Genomic DNA, 12,870 nt, shown 5'->3' on the forward strand with positions numbered 1-12,870 from the left:
TCACATCCCCTAAGGGGGCACAGGGCATACTCCCTTCACTAGGGAAATCAGAAAAATACTGGCAGGAAAGAGGTGTATTAATGTTCCTAAAATTCTTGGCGAGTTCAGAGGACAATGGAATCTCAGAGTAGTGGAGGCTAAGTGGCAGTGCTTAACTACTAAAAAGAAGGAAGGAGCATGGACTATAGTAGACAGTGGGCATGAAAGAGTCATGAGAATGCTTTGGTGGCAGCTAATCGATCATTATCCATAAGAAAGAAATGGATAGACAATTGTTTAAAATATCGTTTGACATGTATCTCTAGAAAAAAGCCCTAAAAATCTCCAGACCTGATAGCCAAAACCATGACTTAAGTCAACACAGGAGGAGATATATAGACTTTTACTCAGTTTCCTAAGATAATTATGTTCATAGCAACAGAATCCTGAGACTGAAGATAATTCAGGGTCTCCCAGCAACAATAACACAGGTAAATGTTCCTGAATCTTCCTTCAAGCTTGCACCACATTGCATCAGGGAACAACTTCACTGTCCAGGAACTCTGAACAATGCCTCCTGCCCTTTTATGGACCTAGGAAGTTTGGGAGGAAGGAGAGGAATGAAAATGGGTGGGAGTAGCCAAGTACTGAGTCAGAATGAAAAAAAGTATCTCAGCCAACCCAACCCTCCTTCCCTCCAGTCCTCCAATAATGAGGTTTCCTAGCAATGCCTCCTGGACTAGGAATGCAGATATATTGTACATATGGACATGGCTGGATTCCAGGAACCTGGGGAGAGGAGTGACTCCCTCCTGAAAGCTATAGTTCATTGGCTGTGCATCAAGTCTGGTATAGGAATGGCACATTGTTCCTTGTCGTCTGCCAGGTAACACCTTTGACATGACCAATGGTTGGGCCTAAAATGTCACACATAAGATTTTGGCCTGGAGCTAAAGGTCCCACATAATGGTATTGATTTTTCTAATAGCAACCATCACGTTGCTGTTTGTGCTCATGAGTTTCAGTTTTATATCCCGCACAAGAGTGAAGTCATATGTTTTTTTAGCTTTCTCTGACTGACTTATTTCACATAGTATAATGTTCTTAACGTCCATCCATGTTGTTGTAAATGATGCTATTTATCCTTTCTTATGGCTGAGTAGTATTCCATTGTGTATATGGACCAATCTTCTTTATCTAGTCCTCTATCTCAGGGCACATTGGTTGTTTCCATGTCTTGGCCACCATGAATAATGCTTCGATGAGCACAGGGGTGCATATATCTTTGTGAATACATGATTTTGAGGCTTTCAGATATATACCTAGGAGAGGAATTGCTGTGTTGTATGGTAGCTCTATTTTTTATTTTTTGAGGAATGGCCAGACTGCTTTCCATAATGGTTATAACAGCCTACATTCTCACCAGCAGTGGATGAGGGTTCCTTTTTCTCCACTACCTCTCCATCACTTGTTATTACTTGTCTTGTTGATAATGATTTTTCCAACAGGTGTGAGGTGGTATCTCATTGTAGTTTTTTTAACTTTATTGTTCAGATTATTACAGTTGTTCCTTTTTCCCCCCCTCATAGCTCCCTTCCACCCAGTTCCCACCCCACCCCATGCCCTTACTGCCCCCCCCCCTCATTCATAGATGTATGATTTTTGTCCAGGCTCTTCCCGCACCCCCCACATCCCTTTCCCCATGAGGATTGTCAGTCCACTCCCTTTTAATGTTCCTGATTCTATTATAATCACCAGATTATTCTGTTCATCAGATTTTTTATTCACTTGATTTTTAGATTCACTTGTTAATAGATATGTATTTGTTGTTTATAATTTTTATCTTTACCTTTTTATTCTTCTTACAAAATACCTTTTAGCATTTCATATAATACTGGTTTGGCAGTAATTAACTCCTTTAGCTTTTTCTTATCTGTGAAGCTCTTTATCTGACCTTCAATTCTGAATGATATCTTTGCTGGGTAGAGAAATCTCTGTTGTAGGTTCTTGCTATTCATCACTTTGAATATTTTTTGCCTCTCCTGTCTGCATAGTTTCTGTTGAGAACTCAGCTGACAATCATATGGGTGCTCCCTTGTAGGTAACTGTTTTTCTCTTGCTGCTTTTAATATTCTCTGTCTTTTGCTCTTGGCATTTTAATTATGATGTGTCTTGGTGTGGTCCTCTTTGGATTCATTTTGTTTGAAGTCCTGTGGGCTTCTGAATTTGTAAGTCTATTTCTTTCACCAGGTGTGGAAGTTTTCAGTCATTATTTCTTCAAATAGGTTTTCAATATCTTGCTCTCTCTCTTCTTCTGGCAACCCCATAATTCGAATGTTGGTATGCTTGAAGTTGTCCTAGAGGCTCCTTACACTATCTTCATATTTTTGGATTCTTTTTGCTTTTCTGGTTGGGTGTTTTTTGCTTCTTTATATTTCAAATCTTTGACTTGATTCTTGCAATCCTCTAGTCTGCTGTTGGATCTCTCTCTGTGTGTGTGTGTGTGTATATATATATTTTTTATTTATGTCCTATATGCTTAATTTCTAGTTGGTCCTTTTTCATATCCTCAAGGGTCTTGTTAAATTTATCAGCTGTTTCTAGAAAATTCTTGAAAAACCTTATAACCTTTATTTTGAACTCTATATCTAGTAGTTGGCTTTCTTCCATTTCTTTCATTTGTGACCTGTTTTTTTTTTTTTTCATTTTGACTGCTACCCTGAGTTGATAGAGTGGCTTTGTGTGCTAGTTGTCCTATAGGGCCCAGTAGCTCAGCCTCCCCAGTTACCTGAGGTGGACAATCTTGGTGCACCTCTTTGTGGGCTATATACACAGTCTTATTGTAGTTAAGCCTTGATTGTTGTTGGTATCACGGGGAGAAATTGACCTCCAGGCCAATTGTCTGTTAGGACCAGCTGTATCTACAATGGAAAAACTTCTGTGCTGGAGACACCCTTATGGGGCAAGACTTGCTTCAGTGGGGCTTTGGTGCTCAGTGAGTCTGCCCCCTGAGTGTGTCCCTTATGGATCTGAGGAGTTGTAATCTGGATGGTCCTACTCTGACCCCTGAGTACACTGGCTCTTGGCTCTTCAAGGAGGTGCTAATTTAGCCTCTGCTTGAGGCCACCCAGCAGGAGCTACAGAGAAATCTGAAGAGTCCACTTCTTTGTTTGGGGTTTGGAGGTGCCCAGATGAGGCCCAGCTGTTAAACAATGCAAGATGCTGTGGGGCTTTGGGCCTTTTTTTGGATGTTCTGGGTCTCTCTGGCTCAGCTGCAGTTTGATAGGTAAGTTTAAATTTCAAAGGACCAGGTCATTCATATGCAAAAGCCTCTGCACACTGCTTGGATGGGGTGGAGTCTCAGGGCAGAGCGAACAGCTATGGCTTCCTGTCATCCCTGCCCTAAGAGGCCCCTGGGTCTCAGTGTCCCTTGGGAGTTGCTGCAAGCACCTCTGAGAGAAAGCCACTCTTGAGTTCTGCCCACTGTCACACAATCCAGTTTCTCCCCGAATGAGTCTGGGTCCCCAGAGTCTTGCCCGGAATTAGAGTTCAGAGCAGTTGGGAGCTTGTGTCTTCCTCTGGCTTGAAAAAATCAGCCACATTTCAGTTGCCAGCCCTTTCCGTGTGCATGTCTTCCCACCTCTGCCTTTTCTTCTGCAGCTCTTCTGAGTCTCAGTGTGCTTTTCTGTTCCCTTCTAGTTGTAAAATTGTCACTTAGCCAGCATTCCTGTGGTCTTGGATGATATCCATTTTGTCTTTTAGTTGTAGTTTTGAAGTGGTTGTGCGAGGTGGCAAGTTCAAGTGTTTACCTATGCTACCATCTTGGTTTCTCTCATTGTAGTTTTGATTTGCATTTCCTTAATTGCCTGTGAGGTTGAATATTTTTTCATATACCTTTTGGCATTTTGGATGTCTTTTCAGGAGAGGTATATTTTCAGGTCCTCTGCCCACTTTTTGATTGGGTTGTTTCTTTGATATTGAGTTTTATGTGTTCTTTATATATTTTGTAAATTAAACTTTTGCTGGACCGATTGTTTGAAAATATCCCACTGGTTGGCTGCCTGTTTATTTTGTTGTCAGTTTGTTTTGCTGTACAGAAGCTTTTTAGTTTGATAAAGACCCATTCATTTATTTTTGCCTTAACTTCCTTTGCCTTTGGGGTTGTGTTCATAAAATGTTCTCTGTGACAAGGTCCATAAGTTTAATTTTCAACAAAGGAGCCAGAAACACACAATTGAATAATGATAGTCTCTTTAATAAATTGTTCTGGAAAACTTGGAAGGCAGATGAAAATGAAAGAAACTGAATTAAAATTTGTCCCTATATATAAAAATCAATTCAAAATGGACAAAGGTCTAAATATAGGACAGTGAATATTTTCAAAAGTATAGAAGAAAAAGTTTAAAAAATAAACATTAAAATACTCATATAAATGAGATAAATGATAAGAGATAAATAACTTTACAAATTGAGAATATAAAAAATTATCAGTCAAAGGTATATTCCTCTAAATTACAGAAGTTGGACTTTATTTACCAAATCAATTCTCAGATTCAATTTTAAAAATTAAATTCAACTACACATTATTCTTGATTGAGACATTCCAAAACACACTCCAAATTTCAAAATATCATTATAGGCAAATTATATTAGGAAAGCATAGTAAAAAACAGAACATACCTTGATATTAAATTGATAGTTTGATATATTACCGTGTTTCCCCGAAAATAAGACATCCTCCAAAAATAAGACCTAGCGCATAGAAAAATAAGACATCTCCTGAAAATAAGACCTAGCGCATCTTTTTTTTTTTTTTAATATATTTTTATTGATTTTGTACAGAGAAGAAGGGATAGAGATAGAGAGTTAGAAACATCGATGAGAGAGAGTCATCGATCAGTTGCCTCTTGCACACCCCCTACTGGGGATATGCCCGCAACCAAGGTACATGCCCTTGACTGGAATCGAACCCGGGACCCTTCAGTCCCCAAGCCGACGCTCTATCCATTGAGCTAAACCAGTCCCGGCGATCTAGCGCATCTTTGGGAGCAAAATTTAATATAAGGCACTGTTTTATTTTTGGGGAAACAGGGTATATGTGACAAAAAGTCTATTTTGTAAAGAGTGTAATTCAAAATAAAAATATGACTATCATTAACCATTGTATATCAAAGAAAATCAATATATATATAAAACATTAATATATACTGATAAAATGATATATTTTTCATTTATAAAAAATGAATTTTACAATAATATAATCCTATATAATAAAGATCTAATATGCAAGTGGTTGTTATGCTGTGAAGTATAACGACTGACTATGTAATGAGCGGATCACAGATCAGCAGGACAGTGGGGCAGCGAGCTGGCAGGCAGAAGTGGTTAGGGGCAATCAGGCAGGCAGACAGGCAAATAATTAGGAGCCACCAGTCCCGGATTGTGAGAGGGACAACTGCCAGTTTATGATTGATCTGTGGAATTGGGCCTAAACTGGCAGTTGGACATCCCCCGAGGGGTCCAAGATTGGAGAGAGTGCAAGCTGGGCTAAGGGACGCCCCCCACTAATTGCACAAATTTTGTGCACCAGGCCTCTAGTTCATACATAATGTACTCTGAAATACTATTAGGGATAATGGTTTCTGAGTTGATATACATTACTTATTATGTATCATATGTCAGGCATTGTGATATATATCTATGTATAGATATGTGTGTGTATGTAGATATAAATATATACACATATATAGATATCTATACACATATGTATACATTTTTAAATTTAATTATCATTTCAACTAACAAATGTGGAAAAATTATATCAATTTTTCCCATGAAGAAACACACTTAGAACAGTTAAGGAAGCTGCTAGAAATCCTATCTTTTGGTAAAGTAAATTCCTAGACAAATATTAGAAATGATATCTTTATCTGCACCTGCACTTAAGAAGGTAAGGGGGAAGTGTATTTAGAATAAGACCTCTAACTCACTTTCAAGGTTAATTCTGTTATTCAATATGCCAAATAATATGAATAGAGACTCCACCACATTTACACTTAGCAAAAGTACAAAAGAGCTAAAACTGATTCTAAGGCTTAGGCATTAAAGCAGCAACTATACCCATTCTTCTATCACTTTAATCCTCAATTTACTTCGCAGGTGGCCTTGATTATTTTATTTGTTATAAGATATGCAGCATGTGACTGTGCCTCAGGAAGAAGAATATGCTTTGGATTCTAAAACACATTAAAAACAGAAGTACTAGTCTTTTGAAGCATTTTTTTTTTGTGTCCAGATTGTATGGATAAATCTCTCCACATGTGCAAAAGTCGACAATTATTTAGACCAAGGCAAGTTAAAAAAAAAAAAAAAAAAAAAAAAAAAGAGTTCCAGAGGTGATTGTATAGGGAAACTTGAGTGAATAAAACCATCAATGGGAAACTTTAAATATTCAGTTCTCAGATGAGTAATTATTAAATTTTTGTCTGACTTTTTCTTGCAGAAAAAAAAAGGATTCGAGAAAATAATTGCATTTTTAGAGCCTACTATTTCAATACATTAATTGGACACATTCTCATAATTGTACAACATACTTTTAATGCCAGTCACATTTTACTGGTGATCAAATTGAGAGTTAAAGGTTATAAATGGTGAACCTGGGGTTACGTACATTATAGGAGATGGAACTAAGAGCTGGGTCCAAGTAGACTGATTTTCAAACCTGAACTATTAATCACTATCTTGTTTTACCTTGAAATTACTACATTAGAGAATTTATTTTTTTTAGTCATTTTGTATGTATTAAAATTAGATAAATTCTAAAATGTTGAGGAACCCCTCTGGTTATAAGGTTTTCAACTTTTGGTAAATATTTTCTTAGGCAATTTTTGTTAAGCTTTTCCCTGCTGTCATCTTGCTCTTATTTCTAGCCTTATTTCTCACTACACTGTCCTACTTTGAGTCCTTTGAGAGCATCATGGAACCTGCTATCCAAAAGGCATAAAAAGGGATCCTAGTTAGTCTTTATTTGTTCCTATTTTAAAGGCGATTTAGGTTTGAAAACTTTCAATTACATTATGAATAGGAACCCCTCTCTTAGGATTAGGAGGAAAAAAAAGCACCCAGGAATTTCAATTTTTTTACCCTTAAAACAAGAAAGAGAGAATAAAATTATTTTTCAATTAAAGGCTCTATTTTGGCCTAAGGATTTAAGATATATAAATCTCTGAAGGATTTGGCTTCCCAGGAGTAGGAATGTCAAATGTAAGCTATAGAATTCACTGAATATAAAGCAAATTAGCAAAATGCATAATTTTACTGGGTTTATATCATTTTTGTTTTGATAGAATTGTAGTTACTAGTATATGAATTTACATTCTTTCTTTGCACCAGTTACACAATCATTTCCTTTAAATTAGTAGAATATTCAATAGTTTTTCATCCTAATAGCAGCTGTTCAATTAAATTAATCCAACCCAAATTCCACTGATTCAATTTGGAAACAGCAGAGTCACTTGCAAATGAGAAAACAAAAAGTAGAGTAAGCATTATAAAGTAAAAAAGGCATTATAAAATAAAAGGTATTAGTATTAGGTGTGTTTTTGTTAAAATACATATATGGATATCGTGGTGCTTTTGTTTATCTGATTAGGTAGGCAGTCTTTAATCTGTTTCCCGTTTGCCTCATTCAACCATAATGTGTGCACATCTGCTGGTTTTTCCTTCCTTAGAATTTTCAGACATTTCCTTAGGCAACCCATAGTTTCCAAACTAAACTTGGCAGAGGCAGGTGAAATACAGGCTCTCCAAATCATGTGACTAGTGGGGTGATGACATAATACATCATCCAAACTTGGACATTTGTCTAGGACCGTGGTCTGCAAACTGTGGCTCGCAAGCCACATGTGGCTCTTGGCCCTTTGAGTGTGGCTCTTCCACAAAATACCATGGCCTGGGGAGTCTATTTTGAAGAAGTGGCTTTAGAAGACGTTTACGTTTAAACAATTAGGCTTTCAAAAGAAATTTCAATGGTTGTACTGTTGATATTTGGCTCTGTTGACTAATGAGTTTGCCGACCACTGGTTAGGACAAATGCTAAATGGAATGGGACTCTGGGATAACAGATAAAACCAGACTCTTCTGGGAAAACCCTAGAGTTTTAGTTACAATTTTGCATTATTCCTTTATCTTCCTCACTGATCCCTCCAGGACCTGGTTCCTTCAATCTTAGTGATTAGATAAGTATGTTGCTTCCAAGTCTCAGTCAGTTCTTTTCATCTTTACCATTCTTGCTTAATCTATTAACATGGAGTTTTTGCCTTGAACTTTACTCTCAAATTTGGTCCAGTTACCATTTATGTTCAGTGCCAGAATTCTGCCAGGAACCTCCAACTAAGACCTTGGCATTTTGCCTTAAGCTGAAGAGCCTTCTGCTTTTGCACTAAAATGTTATATTTAAATACCAACCCAGAGGCTGAGTACTATCCCATCTGACTTGTCACCTCCCTGAGGCTCAGAGCACTGTGCATCCTGAGTTCTGTTGTTATTGTGGTCTATAAACCTGGACACAGGATCCAAGACACTGACTGCTTTGTTTTCCTTTCTTTAAAAATAAATATTTTCTATTGATATTTAAAGAGAGAGAGGGAGAGAAACATTGATGTGAGAGTAAAACATTGATGGGCTGCCTCTGTCCACCACCAGCGATTGAACCTATAACCTGGGCATGTGCCCTAACTGGAAATCAAATTGACAACCTATAAGTTCATGGGGTGATGTCCAACCAACTAAGCCACACTGGTCAATGCTGACTGCTTTCTTGATGATGGTATGTGCTCGTATGCTTCTAGTCTTTGAGATTTTTATATCTGTATTTGCAGATAACGCTCTTTAGTTAGCTCTTTCCTAAATTTTTAGTAAGTTTATATCAAATATTATTCTTTCTCTCATGCTCCATTCATGACCTGGTGAGCAGAGGACCATCATCTGCTTACCAGAGTGACAAATTGTGCGAAGGACATTGTATGTCTACAAGACTGTGGTAGGCATAATTTAGAATACAGAGATTGCATATAAACTTGTTCACGGTGTTACTGAACTGTAGAGGTTTCTTTGGCTGTGTGTATCCAAACCAGCCTGAGAGGTTTGTGTGGGCTCTGAGTCTGCGAAAGGCTGCACTGCTGTCTGGGTCCAGCGAGAGGCCCATGGGCTGCCCCCAGCAATGACTTTGAGGGACTCCCCTTCTTTCTTGAAAGGTATTGGGCAGAACTCTGGTCAGTGACTAAAATGTTTGGCATGGGAAAAGGGGGAAAGGATTAAATCGACTGTGGGTTGGAATCCCTCCCCCTCCATGGAGCTTCTCTGACGGCTGCAGAGGTAGGTCAGGTGGCAGGTCGGGATTTCTGGCCTGCACTGAGGAGAATTTGGAGCACGAGTGGATCTGGGAATTCAGATCCCTGCTCAGCTGAGATCAGTCATGCAGAGAGATTGTATTTCTGGGCCAGGTTAATTTTCTAACCCCTTTCTGCTTGGACTGGCAGCACAAAAGTGCTGTTCCATGAAGTGCTGGGATTGCTCTGGGACTGTGTCCCTCAGGGAGGCTTCTATCTTGGAAACAGCCGGGGGTATACATGGCTCTGTGCTTACAAGGTGAGGAAGCTGAACTGAGCTACCCAGTCAGCCCAGGAAGGAGAGGTAGAGCCCAGCCACCGCACCTGCAGGCTGCAAACACCACCACAGACAGAAGCCTAATTAGTTCAGTGAAATCCTGGATACTGTGCTGGGCACAATTCTGAGGGGAATAGGATAGCAGCTCAGAGCAAGACATTCCACATGTGAGACCCTGAGAGGCTATATTCTTGGAATGGGAGGAAGTGCTTAGACCTCTTTGAAGGCTGGTCCTACAACATTTTCAGCCTGAGGTTCTTTTTGTCAATCCTCAAGCCAAGGGCAGCTAAACCTGTTCCTGCAGAGAAGACTTCAGGTTGTTCCCAACCTAAACCTGCAGCAGGCCACCTTAGGAAGAATTAGAGTTGGAGTATCCACTTTAGGTAGACTGAAAAGTTTGACTTTGAAGCGGAGACTAATTTCCCCTCCTGGAGTGCCTGACAGTGTAATTTCCAAGCCAAGGGACCAGTAGGCTGAGCTAGGCTAGAGTGAGCCCATCCGGAAAACTCCCGTTGGAAGGCTTTGGAGGAAGATCGGACACTCTAAGGGGGCAGACAGAGTGTCTAACAAGTAGAGACACACTTCAGGCAGCCTGGGCCTGACCACAGATCTGCCCCTAGCTCTAAGCTAAAAGAAGCCAAACCATTTACACAGATTGTTCTCTCCCATGAACACACAGGGCTAGCGGACACAGATACAGTGAACAGAATGGGAACCATACACAAGCAGCCCAAGAATAGTTATATACAATGTCTGACAGTGACCTGCATCTGGAACCCAACCAAAAGGACTCAGAGCCAACACAGTGAGTGGTGGGCCTCAGACTACATCAGAGCTCTACTAGACACACAAGCTGTACCCCCCAAAGTGGATCTCAGCAGCCTCCATTTCCTCCTGGGAATAACCATGCTTTGTGGGGCAGCCACTGTACATCATTAAATGAAATGGAGGCAAGCAATTTATCAGACAGAGAGTTCAAAGTAATCACTACATAAAGGTTTAAGGAATGCAGGGAGAACAACAACAGCATGAAGAAGGATTGAGAAATCATGAAAAACAATCAGATGGAAATAAATACTGCCATATCTGAAATAAAATAATTCAGTAGAAAGAATAGTCAAAGGATCAAATTAGTGAATTATAAGGCAAAATTGGAAAAAAAAATCCACTTAAAACAAAAATAAGACAAAATAATTAAAAAGTAGGATGATAGTTTATGAAAAATTTGGGACAAAATGTAACTACAACATCCACATCTTAAAGGACTCAGAATGAGAAGAAAGCGAGCAAATCATAGAAAACCTGTTTGAAGATATAATGGCAGAAAACTTGCCTAGTTTGGTGAAGAAAAAGGTCACACAAGGTCAGGAAGCATATAGAGTACTAAACAAAATAAACACAAAGAGATCCACACAAGGATTAAACACAAAGAAAGAATCTTAAAAGACAGCAAGAGGGAAACAGTCAATTACTTACAAGGGAGTTCCAGTAAATCTGTCAGCTGGTTTCTCAACAGAAACATTTCAGTCCAGAAGGGATTGGCATGAAGTATTCAAAGAAATGAAAAGCAAGAACCTCAGCCAAGTCTGCTCTATCTATCAAGGCTATCATTTAAAATAGAAGGTAAAATAAAGAGCTTCCAAGACAAAAATAAGACTTAAGAAATTTGTTACCACCAAACCAGCATTGCAATAAATGCTAAAAAGACTGCTTTAAGAAGAAAGAGACCCACCTCAGACAACAAGATACGGGCTGAAAAAATATTTTATGAAAATTGAAACAAAAAATAAAGCTGGAATAGCAATACTTATAGCTGACAAAATAGACTTCAAAGCAAAGGCCATAACAGAGACAAAGAAGGTCACTACATAATAATAAAGATTGATCCAACAAAAGGATATGACTCTTATAAATGCATATGCACATAATATAGAAATGTCTAAGTATATAAAAAGAAAAACTTTTTGTGGACTTTAAGGGAGATATTGACAGCAATACAGTCATAATAAAAGATTTCAATATTCCACTGTCATCAATAGATAAATTTTACAGAAAAAAATCAACAAGAAAACAACTACTTTAAATGATAAACTAGATCAGAGGGACTTAAGTATTATTTACAGAACATTTTATCCCAAAGAAGCAGAATACACATTCTCCTCAAGTTCACATGGGACAAAGATAGACCACATGTTAGGACACAAAACAAATCTCAATAATTTTAAGAAGATTGTAATCATACCACGTATCTACTCTGGCCACAATAGCATGAAACTAGAAATCAACCACAATAAAAGGTTCAAAAATACCTCATGAAGGCTAAATAGCATGTTATTAAACAATGACTGGATTACCAATGAGATCAATGAAGAAATAAAACATTTTACCTTGAAACAAATAAAAATGAATACACAACACCCAAAACCTACAAGAAACAGGGAAAACAGTCCTGAGAGGGAAGTTCATAGCATTACAGGTCTACCTCAAGAACCAAAAAAAGAAATCTCTAATAAATAGTTGAGTAAACCCCACACTTAAAGAATTGGAAAATTCACAGCAGGAAAAGCACAGAGTATATAGGAGAAAAAAAAAAATAATAAGGACCAGAGCAGAAATAAATGGCATAAAAACTAAAACAAACAAACAAACAAACAAAAAAAACAAAAAAAACAAGCTATTAATTAAACCAAAACTTGTTTATTTGAAAGGATAAATAAGATTGATGAAACTTTAAACAGATTCATCAAGAAACAAAGATAATGGACTCACAGAAATGAAAAAGGAGAGGTAACAATTGACATCACAGAAATACAAGGGATTGCAAGAAAATGAACAACTCTCAGAAAGAGAAACTAAAAAAAAAAAAAAAATCCCCATTTACTATTGCATAAAATTATAATATGATACCTAGGAATAAACTTAAGTAATGAGGTAAAAGATCTCTACTCAAAAAAACTATGCAACATTGATGAAATAAATCAAAGATGATACAAACAAGTAGAAGCATATACCATGTTCATGTATTGGAAGAATTAACATCATTAAAATGTCTATACTATCCAAAGCAATCCACAGCTTCAAAGTAATTCCTTTTATAATACCAGTGGCTTATTTCACAGATAAAAATGTTCCAAAAATTTATATGAAACCAAAAGAGCCCCGGAATAGCTATAGCAATTTTGAGAAAGAACAAAGTTGAGATATTACATTGCCGGATCAAACTAT

Source organism: Pipistrellus kuhlii, unplaced genomic scaffold, assembly GCF_014108245.1.
Source record: "Pipistrellus kuhlii isolate mPipKuh1 unplaced genomic scaffold, mPipKuh1.p scaffold_m20_p_10, whole genome shotgun sequence".
NCBI lineage: Eukaryota > Metazoa > Chordata > Mammalia > Chiroptera > Vespertilionidae > Pipistrellus > Pipistrellus kuhlii.